The sequence below is a fragment of the Crocodylus porosus genome, unplaced genomic scaffold, assembly GCF_001723895.1.
Source record: "Crocodylus porosus isolate Cpor-Errol unplaced genomic scaffold, CroPor_comp1, whole genome shotgun sequence".
NCBI classification, from domain to species: Eukaryota; Metazoa; Chordata; order Crocodylia; family Crocodylidae; genus Crocodylus; species Crocodylus porosus.
The window spans coordinates 1,504,574-1,520,176 of NW_017728937.1; positions in this window are offsets into that span (position 1 = coordinate 1,504,574).

A 15,603-nucleotide genomic window follows, 5' to 3' on the forward strand; every position below is an offset into this window, starting at 1 on the left:
CCCATCCTATTCTCATCTGCCCACTTTTGTAGTCTGTCTAAATCTATTTGCAGCCTCTCTCTTCCTTCAAGTGTGTCCACCTCGCCCCACATCTTAGTGTCAATCAGCAAACTTGGACAGTGTTTTCCACCTCCTTGTCCAAGTCACCGATGAAGATGTTAAACAGTGTGGGCCCAAGGACTGAGCCCTGGGGGACTCCACTGCTCACATCTTGCCAGGTTGAGTACGACTCGTCCACCACTATTCTCTGGGTGTGCCTCATCAGCCAGTTTTTTACCAAGCCAACTGTGTAGGCATCAATGCCACACTCACTTAATTTATTAATGAGAATGGGGTGAGAGACAGCATCAAAGGCCTTCTTAAAGTCTAGAAAGACTATGTCCACAGCGACACCTTCATCCAAGGATTTGGTCATAAAAGGCAATCAGGTTGGTCAGGCAGGACCTGCCTTTGATGAACCCATGCTGGTTGCCCCTGAGCATGAACTCCCCTGCTGGCCCCCCACAGATGTGCTCCTGGATGATTTTCTCCAAGATCTTCCAAAGGACCGAGATGAGGCTTATGTGCCTATAGTTACTTGGGTCCTCCTTCCTCCCTGTTGGGTATCCCAAGTGGCTTTCTACTCTCCCTCTGACCTGTGAAGTGAAGCAGTGTTCTGTGCCTCCTGTCTAGTTTACATTAGTCACCAAGCCTGCAGAAGCCCAGGGTTTTCTTAATCAAGATGCTAGAGCAGAAGACACAACATGTTTTTTCAGAGTAGTGGAAATGCCCCCAGGCCAGCCCAGTTTGGCAGAAATTTTCTCATTTACATCACCAAGTATGTTTCAATTGTGCCAGTATGTAAATGCCACAAGCACTCTCGTCTCCATTGTGCTCAGTGCTTTACATGTTATAAATATTAGTTCCCCCTACCTCTCCCAAAGGGTGATGAAATGTGTTTCCTCCTAGGTCTTGGAACATGTATGTTAATGAGATACTCCAAAGTTTCATTTCTAAGCAAGGAGTGTAAATGCAAGGTCAGCATCTGTACAAGGAAGAGTGAGATCCTCAGCTGCTGTAAATTGGCTTTGTTTCAGAGTTCTATTAAATTTATGCCCCCTGAACATCTGGCCCAAAATTGCTAGCTCTTTCACTTACAATGGAGGGGGAAAGGGGGCACAGTCCTTAACATGGAAATCACTATGCTTCTGCCCTTGTAAATCTTGCTTACAAAGAAAAAGAAAGTGGTATAATCCAGATGGTGACTTTAAACTGCCATGAAGAAAGTGCTACAGCACACTCCATGTAAATGCATGGCCTGGGGACTGGAACGTGGCCCTGCACTTACGCAGCCACAGTCTACACATAGCTCAGCGTAAGCAGTGCTTGGTCAGTGCATGGGGCTAGGGTTTTAGCAGGCCCCAAACTGAACATCTCCTATCGTTTTCAAAGTTTCTGATAGCAGTTTTCTGACAACTGCTTTCCCCTTATTGTTTCTGATGCATTTAAGTATATAGTTAAGTCACTAAGTAGATAGGGGTGCTGCAAGATGCTTGAGCATATTTTGCACTTAACAGATATACAGATAACTGATGCTTGTTGCCATAGGCAGCAGTTGGGACTAGTGCTGTGTTAAGCAACAAAGGAAAGTACGTACTTAGCTGATGTGTATTACCATATTTACCCAAATCTAAGACAAACTTCAAATTTAAGATGACTCCCCCCAGTAATTAGATTCTGTACATGGACAAATTATCAATTTGTTATAATTTTCCATGTACAGAATCTAATCTCGGGGGGGATCATCTTAATTTTTTCCCCCAACTGTAATGGGGGGGGCTTGACCACTGTATCTTGCTCCCCCACCTCTTGTCCCTCTTTACCTGCACCTCTGTCACCTTTCCCCCTACCACTTGCCCCTCTGTGCCTGCCCCCGAGCCACTTGCCCCCTGCCATTTACCTCCGCACATCTGTGACCTTGCCTCCTGTCCCACTTTGGCACTTGCTCTCTACCACCTGCCCCCTCCACCAGATGTCTAACCCGCCCTGGAGCCCAATCCCCAACATGCTTTGCCAGCAGGTCAGGGCCAGAGCTGGAGTGGCAGGAGCCACCTTCCTTCACACTTGAATCCAAGACAATCCTTGTTGAATGGGGAAAAACCCTCATCTTGGATTTGAGCAAATATGGTCAGCTGTCCCACTGACTTCATTCTAGCCTACGGCTGTCTGAAAAAACTTGAGGCATATAGGTTCATTGCCAAAGGAAAAACTGGGGAGATTGGGAAGATAGATTTTTCTTTAGTGTGAAGGCAAATTCAGGAGAGAAACAAAGCACCATGGCTGCCTGTGCTACACAATGCTATCCTAGAGGATATCTTTTTGACGTCACTATATTTAATGCATCATTTTGTATTTCAGCTCTCTTGTGAGTAAGTATTTCGAAGACTTACAGTGGGTGTGTCTATGCATGTACTTTAATGTATAGTAGACTATTTTGCCACGCATTAAAAAGTCCCGTAAAAGAGTGACATTACACTAATGCACAGTAAAATAGTCTACTGCACATTAAGTGTTGCTAAAAAGTATGCAAATATGCTACTGCTCATTAGTGCAGCCTGACGCACATTAATTTAATACTTCACATTGGAGGTACTCAGTTTAATGCAGATTAGGAAACACACATTAATGCACATGTAGACATGCCCAGTGTCTCCACCTCCTTGTCCCCTGTACTGGTTGTTCCTCTCTCCTAGTCATTTCCCCTCTGTCTTTTATAATTTATCACTTCCTTCTTTTTTTTTTTTTTCTATGACTGTTTGTTATGTTGAAGAAAGACCACAGGCTCTCTCAAAAGCTGGGCTTACCAATAAACAGGTTGTTGAAAACCCAGTTCTTCTTCAAAATTAGAACTAGGGCCTAATCCAGCATTTTTACCCAGTAAAATGCAGCAAGGAGGAAACTTTAGAAAAGTATACTGCAAGGAGTCTGAAGCTCTTTAAAATAAAGGCTCCTCCAAGTCGTAGGTAAATCTGCACTGCCAGATTATAAAATTAGCTGCTTTAGCAGTGAGATTTGCAGAAGGTGCCCAGGATACTATCTGCTATCAAGGCTATATGGCTGGCAGTACCCAAGCTACCTTTAAACTATAGTGTAAAGCCAGCATGGACATATCTGCATGAAATGCGGGCACTGCAGTATAGACATGCATAAATTGGAGTGCTGAATTAAATTGAAAATCCTGGATCTGGGGTTTTGGATTCAGTCTGGTAGTGAATACTGGAACAGGACACGGTCATGTTTTATGTCTGGAGTCACAAAACAGGAATACTCGGAATTGGGATTAGAAATACCCAAGCCTATGTGATCCTCAAGTGGATGGTCTTGTGAAAAGATTTAATCAGAAGTTGGAATGCATGTAATAAAAACTTATGAAAGCCCAGGCTTGGACTGGGACAGGGGGATGCCAAGCTTCTTGTTTGCTTTCAGGGGTGAGCTGCCTCAGGCATCAATCAGCTTTTTTTCCCCTTGAACAGCTGTTAGTATAGATATTTGGAGAGAAATGGGGGGAAGGATAAGGCTAAGCCATGACAGGGGTGCACATGTGTATGTCAGCAGATGCTAAGAGAAGAAAAGATTTGGTAAATTTTCAAAATAGATACAAGGGAATAAGCAACGGAGCCTAAGCAAGTACTAAATCATAGTTTCTCAACCTGTGGTATATGTACCTCTGGGGGTACGTGAGACACAGATAAGGGGTACATGAGCACCAACAACCCCTGTAGCAAGGGGGCACTGCTGTTCCCCCCGCCGTTGCCAAGTTCATGTCTGGTCACTTGCCACAGGTTGCTGCAGGAGTGTGGGCACACAGATACCGGCGCACTCCCCGCCAACCCAGCCACACGCAGGAAAGTTTCTTTCTTTATCCTGCCTGGGGTTGTGGGGTGGGCAGATCAAGACCCCCACAGTGCAGGAGGGAGTGGGGCAGCACCCTGCCCCTATCACACTCCCTCCTGCACTGTGAGGGTTGCCCCATGACCCAGTCCACCCAGGGCCCAGTTCACTGCGCATCAGAGGGAGCAGGCTGTCACTAGAGGCTGGGGCTGGCAGCGGCACCAGGCTCTTCCGGGCACTCAGGGCAGGCTGCGGTGATGGAAGGGGGGCTGCTGTCACCCCAATATTCACTGTAGACCTGCCCTCCCAGCACTGCTGCTGAATGCTGGGAAAAGCCCAGTGCCACTGCTGGTCCCCACCTGTAGCCTGCCCGGACTCTGGGCAGCTGCATACAACTGCACTGGGCTCCGCAGCCCCAGCATCAGCTCCATGCTGACAGCGAATGCACGCACACCTCAAAGCAGAGAGCGGGGATAGGGTCCGAGGCAGCACAACCCTCCCACAGTCTCTGCTCAGAGGCATGCATGCAGTTGTCGGCATGGAGCAGATGTTGGGGCTGTGGAGCCCGGCGCAGCTGTTTGCAGCCTGCCAACTGCCTGCTACAGGTTGGGGCTGGCAGTGGTACCAGGCTTTTCTGGGCTGCGCTGCCTCAGGACCCCCCATCACAATCCACTCTGAGGCATGCGGTGATGGAACCCAGCTCTTTGCAGCCTTCTGCCTGCAGCCAGCCCAGGATCTGGGTAGCCACAGAGCAGGGCTTGCAGCCTCCCACCTGCTGGGAACAGCCTGGGCTCCATGACTGGCAGCAGCTGCCTCCTTGTCTGTCTCTATCTCTTGCCCATTTTTCTTCTCTCTTACCCCTTCCTCCTCTCAAAACTATGGCAAAAAAATTGGTGCACTGCGCATTGCACAGCGCTTTCAGTTCCCCAGTAATAATTTTGCAGTTCAACCCTCCTAGCTTTGGCCAGCATCACCTCTAGCCCAGGTACATATTTGAGTTGTGCACCGCTGGTGTCAGAGGTGGCGACCCTACCCACACTAGATCAGACATCTATCATAACAGCCTTATATACACAGCCTTTCTTCCAACATATGGCACACATTAGTCTGTAAATATAAAATCCCCTGGAAAAATGAGTGTTGGGGTACTTCTTAAAATTTTCAGAAGTTAGGGCATACTTGCTACTTAAAAGGTTGAGAAACACTGTACTAAATGTGCAGTAAGTGACATGTAGATGTGCCCAGTATGCATCTAGCTAGACCCTGTGTGCTGCATGCTCTTACTGAGTGGTTGTTTGTGACCCAGCTATGTGGGATTTCTTCATATTTTTGTTGCAAAAGATCAATCGATCTTTTTGTTGCAAAAAGTCAATAGAAACTATAGATTCATGTCTGACAAACATTATTTGCAGGTCACAGGTAAGCACACAGGTAGATACTGCTATAGATGGTTAGATAGGTAACCTGTTGAAGCACTTAGTCTCTAAGGTGGCATCCCTCCCTGGTCTTCTGCTTGCCTTCAGGCTAATGTCACTTATCTCTGCTGACTTCTGCCAGACACCAACATTTATTATGTCTATATATATACACACACACATTTATACAGACATAGATATACATAATGTCCTGCTAACAAATAAACTCCTCCTCCCCTCCCCCCTGCAGCAGCTTATACTCTCTCCACCTCCATTGCTTAGATGCTCTCCTGTTTCCCACAACAAATGCTCTTGCCTTTCTCCCTCCAGTATCATCCCCACAGCCTTCCCTTTCAGAATAAAGTCAACATACAGCCACACAGTCTGCCAGGTTCCTCTTACATAAGCAGGTGTTTGCTTTTACAAGGGCATCTTCATGCATATACATGTTGGGTTCCCTCCATTCAGCTCCCTAAGGGAAGCCCACACACCCCAATTCAACCTCCCCTTCACCAAAGCCCCCTGGTTTTCTCTTTCTTTTTCTCTACATCTTTTATCTTTCTGCCAAACACGAAACAATTTCTGCTTGGTAGCAGTAATTCTTCTACAAGACATGTGCCCTTCCCCCTGTCCAAATATCTGAACTGAAAAAAATGTGCAAACAGGACATGGTTGGAGCTCCTGGGGGAAATTGCTGAGATAGAAGCATCGCATGGGAAAACCAGGACAGTCTTAGTGCAAGCAGGAGCGATCCCTTTAGTCCAAGAGTGTTCAGACCTCATCATCCAACCCATGGGACTCCCCACAGGTCCTGAAATTTGGCAGTGGGGGAGTGGTGACACCAATTGTTGCTCCTCTGCTGCCAACTCCTTCATGGGAAAGGGCTGGGGCTCACCAGCCTCTGCTGCTAACAGCACCTCTGGAAGTATTGCTGCATTTGGGCACTGTTTCCTGCCACAGAAAGCAACCGCAGAGACAGACTCCTTCCAGCCTTCTTTGGGTGTCCTCTAGCTGGCTTGTAAGCTTCAGCAGCCTTCAGCTTGTTGGCTTTATGTCTGTCCAGCCCTGCCCTGTAAGTATGGACTATTTCACCTTGGTTGTGTACCTAACTGTCAAACAATAATATCTATATTTAAGGAACATAGATCATTTAACCATCCTTTTCATAAAGCTTCTGGCCTCAGTGCTATTTCAGGGTTGTGAGCTCCATGGGCAGCTTCTGTACATAATGCACATTTCTTAACCATTTTAAAATTTGCTGCTTTTCAGCCTCATTGGCCGCCCCCTTGTGGCATGATTTCCATGCACCCTACCCACCTGCCCTAAGCCAGCCATTTGCATAGGCCTCCATCTGTGTCCTGTCACTGCTCTAAACCAGACCAGTTTCTAACATTTCAGATCATAGGAGATTGACTTCATTGTGTAGCAAATAATGGAGCAGATGTGACTCACCTGCACTCAATAAGTTACTCAAATCCAGGTAAAGTTACTTCTTGAAAAAATGTTTAGTAACTCGCTTTTCCATTTGGGAAAGTTACAATGTAGAGCACTTCTCTAGTCAGTTTTACCCCAGGGTAAGTGCTCAATGCAACCTAGCTGCCCCTGCACCTGGAGGCTGGGTGATACAATAGCACCCAATGTGGGAAGCCAGCTTGGGAGAGCTGATTAATTATGTGTCTGCTCCTTTCTAAAGAGTGTCTTAAGGAGAGGGGGTGGGGACAGGGGTGGGAGCCAATTTCTGCCCCAAATTGAAGCATACAGATACTGTCATGACTTTCCTTGGCTGTGCTCATCTCCCAGCCACAAAGGGAGGGACAGAATGTAATCTTCAGCATATTTAAGTTTAATTCTTTCACAGCCATTGCCAAATGAGTAGTAGTACCCAAAAGCCAATGCCAATTTGGAAGCAGGCGTAAGACAGTTAAAACTATAGCTTTTGACAGATTGGGGTTCAGGTATCTGGTCAGGAACCCCTGCTGTCAGCTTTCAGCCATAACCCTGGAAAAATCTTTGTTTCTTCATTCTGCCTTCCCAAAGCAAGGGGAATGCCTTATATGCGGGGCATGTGGGAAAATACAGGACTGTGAATTAATATCCAGGGTATATCACTCTGCAGTCAGTGTCTCATGTATCTGCACCCTTAGTGATTCTTGCAAGCTCTGTCACCTTGCTACTCACTCTTTTTTAGTCACTAACTAACATATTCACCATCACCAGTCTTCACACAGAACCCCGAGGCACCTTTTAATGTCATGAAACTGGGCTTGTTATTTGTACTTAGTTTTTCATCTCTTAGCCAGCTTCTACTCCATGACAATTCTTTACCTCTCTGATGGATTAGTTTTCCTTAAAGCAGTGTTTTTGACCAATTTAGACTTGAAGCACCTCTTGTGAGATTCAAAGTACCCTTGGAAAATGCAGGCTCTTAAAAAAACTCAAAAACAAGTGAAAACTATTACAGAAAAATAAATAGAGCATTTCTTCTGTTGCAAAGAACTCAGAAGAACCACAACAGGTCAGAGTGGTTTTGACACTATGGATTTCTGTTTGGACTTTGGGCAGGCAACGTTCTTTGGGTAGATGCAATATCTTTTATTAGACCAACTGAATAGTTAGGAAAAGTTCTTGGCAAGCTTTCGGCACAATCACCCTTCTTCAGGCATAGGAGGTCTCCGGCTGTTCTGTCTGTTTGAAATCTCTGGGTTTATCCTGTAAATCATGTTTGCACACCTAACAGAGCTAACATTGAAAGGATCTCAAGGCACTCCAGGATGCTGCATCACCCACTTGAGAATCACTGCACTGCTTTACTTAGGTTAAGGCAAAGACTTTTTGCTAATCTGAATAAACTACATCAGATCAATCAGTTAATTACTAGTTTTATTGATGTGTTCAAACAATTAGAGGAGATGGATGAGGCACATGTTTTCTCTATGAAAGCCATGCTGGCTTTGCCCCATGGCACCGGTTGTCAACCAGGGTACGCAGGAAGGCCCCACCGGGCACATGGCATGCTGCCACTGCACTGCTGCCACTTCACATTCAGCTGCCAGGCCTCCCCCTCCCCCCTTCGCTCATCAACTGGACCCCGAAGGATCCCTCACCTCCGATCCACATCCGGAAGGGGGAACCCACCAGGAGTACCTACCAGAAGGGGTACACTCTTCAAAAAAAAGGTTGAAAATGCCTGTCCTATAGTATCATGTTCATCAAGCTGTACTAGAATTCTGCTTGTAACTATTATTATTTCAACTGCATTTGCTAATATATGCTCATTGGTCTGTAACTTCCAGAACTTTATTTTATGTAGCTCCATTTGTTTCTCTACATAACATTTGTTGTCCCCCTGGCAGTAACCGCATAATTTAAAAGCGGATCCATCATTCGGTTCTTAGCTCCCTCTGGGACTAAATACCATCTGATTGGGGGACTTATTTTTGCTAATTTAGCATTCTCTTCTAGCACCAGCTCTGCTGCCCTACTCTGCCAGTGACTTGTATATGATCAGACTGGCAGATCTGTGGTAGAGCCCACACTGCATAACTTGACCAGACAGTGGCTGGCTTTGTTACTTCGAAGTTAAGCAGGGTAGCACCTTAGAGCAGTGATTCTCAGTCAGGATGCCATGGCACCCTGGGGTGCTGTTAGATCCTTTCAAAGGTGCTGTACTCCTCCCACCTCAGCTGTTGCCCATGTTCAACTGCCCTCATCATACTGAGCTTCAGCCCGATGCTTTAATCACATCTGTATTCTTCCTTTCCATACTGTAGGCCTATGAGCATCCTAGGCCTGTGGCTATGGTGACAGGATGCGTCAACCCTGACCCAAGCATGCTCTATAGACAGTGATTGATAAGGTATATTAATATAGCAAAAGGAAGTGAGAGAGGGATTATGTAACCACATCATCTAAGGTAAATAAGTAACAGGCCAGTGGCATTCCACAATGGGAAAGGAAAAAAGACAATAAGAAAAACTTTCCCTTTACTTTCCTAGGGTATGACTCAATTAATTGACACTTTCTAAGCTCACAAGAGATCTGGTTCAATCCACAAGTTTCAGTGAAACAAAGAAATTTAAATAAGACCAACCAGAGACCAGTTATCAGCATACAAAGAAACAGCTATCTATAAGTATTGGAGGAGGAAAATTTAACTTCTCTGAAGCTCAGCAAAAAAAGAAACCAACTCAGCAAAAGCCCCCAAGGGAACTGAGGAGCTTGGTCAGCGAGTCGGTTTCTCCCTTGAATCCAAGGCTACGCAAGCATTGTCTTTACCGATACAAATACATCTTTGCTATTGCATATCCTAATAAAGCTTTCAAGTTGTGACCAGAATAGACTTGCTGTATCGCAAGTCTCACTCTCACCCACAGTTAGAATTTGGAGTAATCCTACCAACTCTCGTCTTTCCTAGCCCTGCATCACTGGTAAGCAGTCAAATGGGAGACCCTGCAAGATTTGTGGAAATGCTTGCAGCCTCAGTCAGATGCAGAGGCACTGAGAGTGGGTAGACAGCACATGAGCAATGATCTGATCCTAGCAGCCCCCCATTTGGTCCTGAGATCCATTTGGATGTGCTTTCTATCAGGTGGCTTCTTGCCCTGTCCTCCATAGTTTTCAGGTCCCATTACTTCTCTGACCTGCAGCCAAGTCTCTTCCCCTCTCCAATGTAGTAAAGTGCGGTCTCCATTGCAGCATGCAGTGTAAGGCCACATGCCCAAACCCATGTTGATTCCTCCTTGGGAACTCTCACACGCCCTATAGCAAGTGCTAATTTTACTTCAACCCCATGATATTGTACCAGGGCCTGTCCAGCCCTACCATGGAGAGCTATCAGAACTCCAACTCCAGTATAGAAAGCTGTCTTCCCTGTGATGCCAGGTTGTTTTCTTCAGGTGCTTCAGCTGACGGGTTCATGGCAGTGGAGACTCCTAGAATCCAATGTCACCATTCTTCATAACTTTGCGTACATCACAGCAGCATCCCATGATGCTAGGTTTTGTCTGGATGGATGGAGGCAGTCCCAGCCCTGAAGAGCTATGATTTTAAATGGACAAGCAAAGTGGGAGGGACGTGTGTAGGAGTTAGGTATGGGGACCAATGAGAGATCATAAGACTTGCCCAGGGCCAAACAAGAACTATGTGGCAGAGCTGGGGATTAAACTCTGGTCTTCTAAATCCCAATCCTAGGCCTTCCTCTCAGAATAGAGCCTATCCCCAAATGCAGGTAGAAGTCAGTATGCCATAGGCACTCACTGTGCAGGAATCAGGGCACCATGTTCTACTTAGCTTCCATAGTCTTAAAGCACACTGCCCATGAGAAAACTGCTAACCAGCAGGATACATGAGGGGCACCAGGACCGAGAATTTGGCTTGGTTTTATTTAAATGTACATAACTGTAGGGAAAGTTCAGTGCTGACACAGATTGGAAAGAAGTCTGCAGAGTGGTCCGTTATCAGGATAACCATTAAACCAAAACCCTCAGCCTGGCAGAAAAGATAGCAAGAAGGTTATTAGCGGAGAAACCCGAGATTTCCCGGAAGGGGGGGGGGGGTTGCCAGCAAATCAATGGCCTTTCAGAGTCCAAAAAGAATTATTGTTTTTGTTTAACATTTGCCTGTCCAAGTCATTACAAGCAGGTTTTAGCAACTGTTTAACTTTCTGGATTGGCTGTTGTGCAACTTCTTTGTGTTTGTATCCTTGAGGCCTAATTATTAGCAGTTGGCTTTCTGACTTCTAGATCCAGATGGGATTTAACCAGACCTCTGGTGCCCTCTAGTTTTCTAAATCATGAACAGCTGTGCAATGATTCTTTAGTTTCTCCCCTCACTTCTTTGGCAGAAGGCAGGGAAGTCTCTTCATCCCTTTCCCTGAAGGATCCAGCATCCCAGTTGGGGCTTCCCTGGCTGACCCCACCCAAATAATGGATACATTAGGAGAAAAAGCTGCAGTCTGTCATATTAACAAGAAAAAACCCTTCAGCCCATCAGCTGCTACATTGCTCAAAGAAGACTAATCCTTGGTACTCGTGAACTGAGTTGTGATAGTTCTCAGACCTGACATCCCAAAGCTTTCCACCCTAGTGTTCTTTCTTGTGCTATAGTGCTACTATTGGCCCATGGAAAGGGATAGCATGATCAGATGTGTCTTTTTAATCCCTTACAGCCTTGTGGGGATGCTGTTAGCCCAAGTCCCCCTGATGCAACAGCAGTCTTTAAACATCAGGGGGCTTCTTTCTGCAGTTTTCATAGTTTCATAGTTTCTAGGGTCGGAAGGGACCTGAGTAGATCTTCTAGTCTGACCCCCCCGCCATGGCAGGAAAGATTACTGGGGTCAAATGACCCCAGCAAGGTGTTCACCTAGCCTCCTCTTAAAGACCCCCAGGAGAGGAGCCAGCACCACTTCTCTTGGAAGTTGGTTCCAGACCCTAGCCACCCTGACCGTGAAGTAGCACCTCCTGATGTCTAGCCTGAATCTACCCACTGCCAGCTTGTGACCGTTATTCCTGGTGACTCCTGGTAGTGCTCGGGGGAACAGGGACTCCCCCAATGCCTGCTGGTCCCCCCTGACTAGTTTGTACCAGGCCACTAGATCCCCCTCAGCCTGGTCTTGTGGAGGCTGAACAGGTTCAGGTCCTGTAGCCTCTCCTTGGAGGCCCTGCCCTGCTGCCCCCTGATCATGCGAGTGGCCCTCCTCTGGACCCTCTCCACGTTGTCTGCATCCTTCCTGAAGTGCGGTGCCCAGAACTGGATGCAGTACTCCAGCTGTGGCCTAACCAATGCCGCATAGAGGGGGAGGATCACCTCCTTGGACCTGCTCAAGATGCATCTGTAGATGCATGACAAGGTATGGTTGGCCTTCTTGACTGCATCCCCACACTGCCAGCCCATGTTCATCTTGAAGTCAATGATGACTCCAAGATCCTTTTCTGCCTCTGTACTGACAAGAAGGGAGTTCCCCAGCATGTAAGTATGGTGCCGGTTATTCCTCCCCAGGTGCATCACCTTGCATTTGTCAGTGTTGAATCCCAGCCTATTCATATCCACCCACTCTTGTAACCTATCTAGGTCTGATTGTAGCCTGTTGCTTCCTTCTAGTGTGCCCACATCCCCCCACATCTTAGTGTCATCAGCAAATTTGAACAGGGTGCTTTTTACCCCCTCGTCCAAGTCACTGATGAAGATGTTGAACAATGCGGGCCCAAGGACTGGGGGACCCCAGCGCCCACATCCCTCCAGGTAGAAAATGACCCATCCACCACCACCCTCTGGGTGCGGCCCTCCAGCCAGTCAGCGACCCAATTGACTCTGTGGGTGTTGACACCACAGTCCCCCAGTTTCTTAATGAGAACAGGGTGAGATACAGTGTCGAAGGCCTTCCGGAAGTCAAGGAAGACTATGTCCACTGCTACCCCTGCATCTAATGATTTGGTGACCTGGTCGTAGAAGGCCACCAGGTTGGTCTGACAGGACCTGCCTCTAGTGAACCCGTGTTGGTTGCCCCTAAGCATGATCTCCCCCGCTGGCCCCTTGTGGACATGTGCCAGGATAATTATCTCAAAAAGCTTGCCCAGGATCAAGGCAAGACTAACTGGCCTATAGTTTCCTGGGTCCTTCTTCCTCCCTTTTTTGAAGATGGGAACCACGTTGGCCCTCTTCCAGTCCTCTGGCACCACACCAGAGCACCATGAGTGCTCGTACAGCCGTGCCAGGGGTCCTGCAGTGACCTCAGCCAATTCCTTTAGTACTGTAGGTGTCAGGCCCCTCCACTCATTTCTCATTACCTTTACACCAACAGGCCAGGAAGTTCACTATGAGGATCATAATGTAGCACTTGAGCCAGTCACGCAAAAAGCTCTTTCCCCTTCTTACTAAAAAGATTGCTTTACTGCAAGCTTCCCTCTTGGTACGACTCTGAGCTGGATGGAAGTTACCATATTTCCTCTCATACAACATGCACTGGAATATAATATACCCCTGGTTTTTGAAAGGCCAAATGAAGAAAAAGAAAAAAAAAAAAAATCTTTCCTTATAGTAAGTAACCGAGTAGCAGCAGCTAGGGAGCCAAACCCACACATTTTTCTGTTCCCTGCGACTCCAGTTCTGATTTTACTTGCACATTTGCCAGTTTCTGCTAGTTACAGTCTTACTGTATTTCTAGAATATAATACACACTTCTGTTTCCAGCAGCTAGCTTTTGGGGAAGAGGTGTGTGTTTTATATGAGAAAGTGCAGTAGTCATTACCCCAGGTGGAATATATGCATCATCAGCACAACACAGACAGACCAAGGGTCCCTGATAGTCCCCAGTTTTAAAGCAAGCTGGGTGAATGTGAATATAGCTCCTTGGTAGGAAGTTCTCCCATTTTATTCTTCCTTCCCCACTCTCAAATGCCCATTTGTAAATTTGACATATTGTGCATACAGGGCCAGATCCTATTCCACCTATTAGGTATCTACATAGACTTAAATGCCTGTGTGTGATTCTATTCCACCCCTGCTCAAATTAGTTAAAGGTGAAAGATTTTTACAAGCTGAAGAGAAACCAGAGCATATGGTTTGTGTCCCTACCTCCTTGCCTAAAAACGTGTTCCCATCTCCCTTGCTCACTGCTTTCTGTGACTTGGTCTTAAGGCTAGGATGATGGTACATTACAAAAGTATTCTTTTTTCCAGGGGCTGGAGCAAAGTGGGAGGGGATCACAGTTAGGTACCCATATTGGTTTAATAAGAGATATCACATTTATCTAAAGAACCTTGTCTGCACAGATCTACTTAGGCACCTAATGTGTGTCAATGACCTGTCCCAGTCTGGTTCTCAGATCAGGACTTAGTCCTTGTGAAGACAAGACTGAAGGTGGGAAACTAGGGACGGGGTAGTGCCAGGTGTTGACCGCCGGCAGTGTTCTGGAGACCAAGAATGGCTTCTTGAACCTCTCTCACCAAAATTAAGCAATCTATGAAATGCAACAGTTATATACAAGACCTGTCAACACATCTCCACTGAAATAATAGTCAACACTCCCCGTAACAAAAGAATCAGAATCCACAGATCATACATATGCTTACACTTTCTCTCAAAATGCAGTACATTCTATCTCACTCAGGAGGACGGCAGAGTAAGCACTTCAAGTTTGTCCTCAAGGCTAACTTGAAAAAAATGCAACATCAACATCAGCTTGTGGGAGACTAATTACTCAGGGCTGTTCCAAACTGAAGAAGAGTCAGATGCAAGGATCTCAGTACTTCGAAGCCTTACAACAACAACAGGAGACGGAAAAGTGCGAGCAGCAGAAACAGTGCGTCATGAACCGAACCAAGAATCCAGACCCGCTCACTCTGCATAGAAGCACATACCTGAGTTACAACAGAGTCTTTCAATCCTGGACCAGCAGCAACAGGCATCTTCAGACCCACAGATAAGACATTTGTGGAAGACAATCATATTGACTGCAAGGAACTGCTGAAGAGGAAAGACATATCTCACTAGAATTATTAAATCACCAAAAAAGAGAAGGGACAGAGGCACTAGCATACAGGTAGGAGAACATTTTTCACAGAAAAAAAAAATATCACTCCCTGCCTAACCTCACAGTTCTAGTGCTCAAAGGAAACCTCCCCAATACCTATATAAGATTAGCCTGGGAACAGCCATTCACATTAAACATCAGAGAGTTAATATGGACAATGAATTAATGGTTTATTATAATCTTCCTGATATTCACTAATTTGTGCACTTTATGGGTTATAATGACCCTATTTAACAAGCTTTTGTTCCATCTGCTATTTAGCTCAGCTGTGCCTGCTTCCATCTCAGAGCCTTGAGGAAGGGTAGTATGATACCCAAAAGCTTAACAGTACTGGTTGGTCCAATAAAAGACAGCACCCAGAAGAATTCTTGCCTTTTGTACCCTCTAAGAAATGCCATTAACATTACATAAGTGTAATGATAGTATTGAAAAATCAAACAGTATATGAATGATAAGGCAATACAGGTAAGGCATATCAAGCCACTGATTAAAAATTAACTGTTCATTTACTTAAAAGAATAACTGAATCATTAATCCCTAAAACAGGAAAAAACCCCCACCAATCTTAAACTCACTGAGTCCTGAAGTCCTAAAAAAAAAAAAAAAAATCCCTAATAGGTGCTGGACCTGCTAGACAAAGAACTTTTACTTACCTTTCAAAGAAGCACTGATTTTGTTCTTATGCAGATGAGCCATTCAGCAAGAAGAGGAGTTCAAAGCAGAAGAGCAAACAAATATTCTGCCCTGACCTGTGTTTTTATCCTTGGATTATTCTGCCAGACTTAAAAA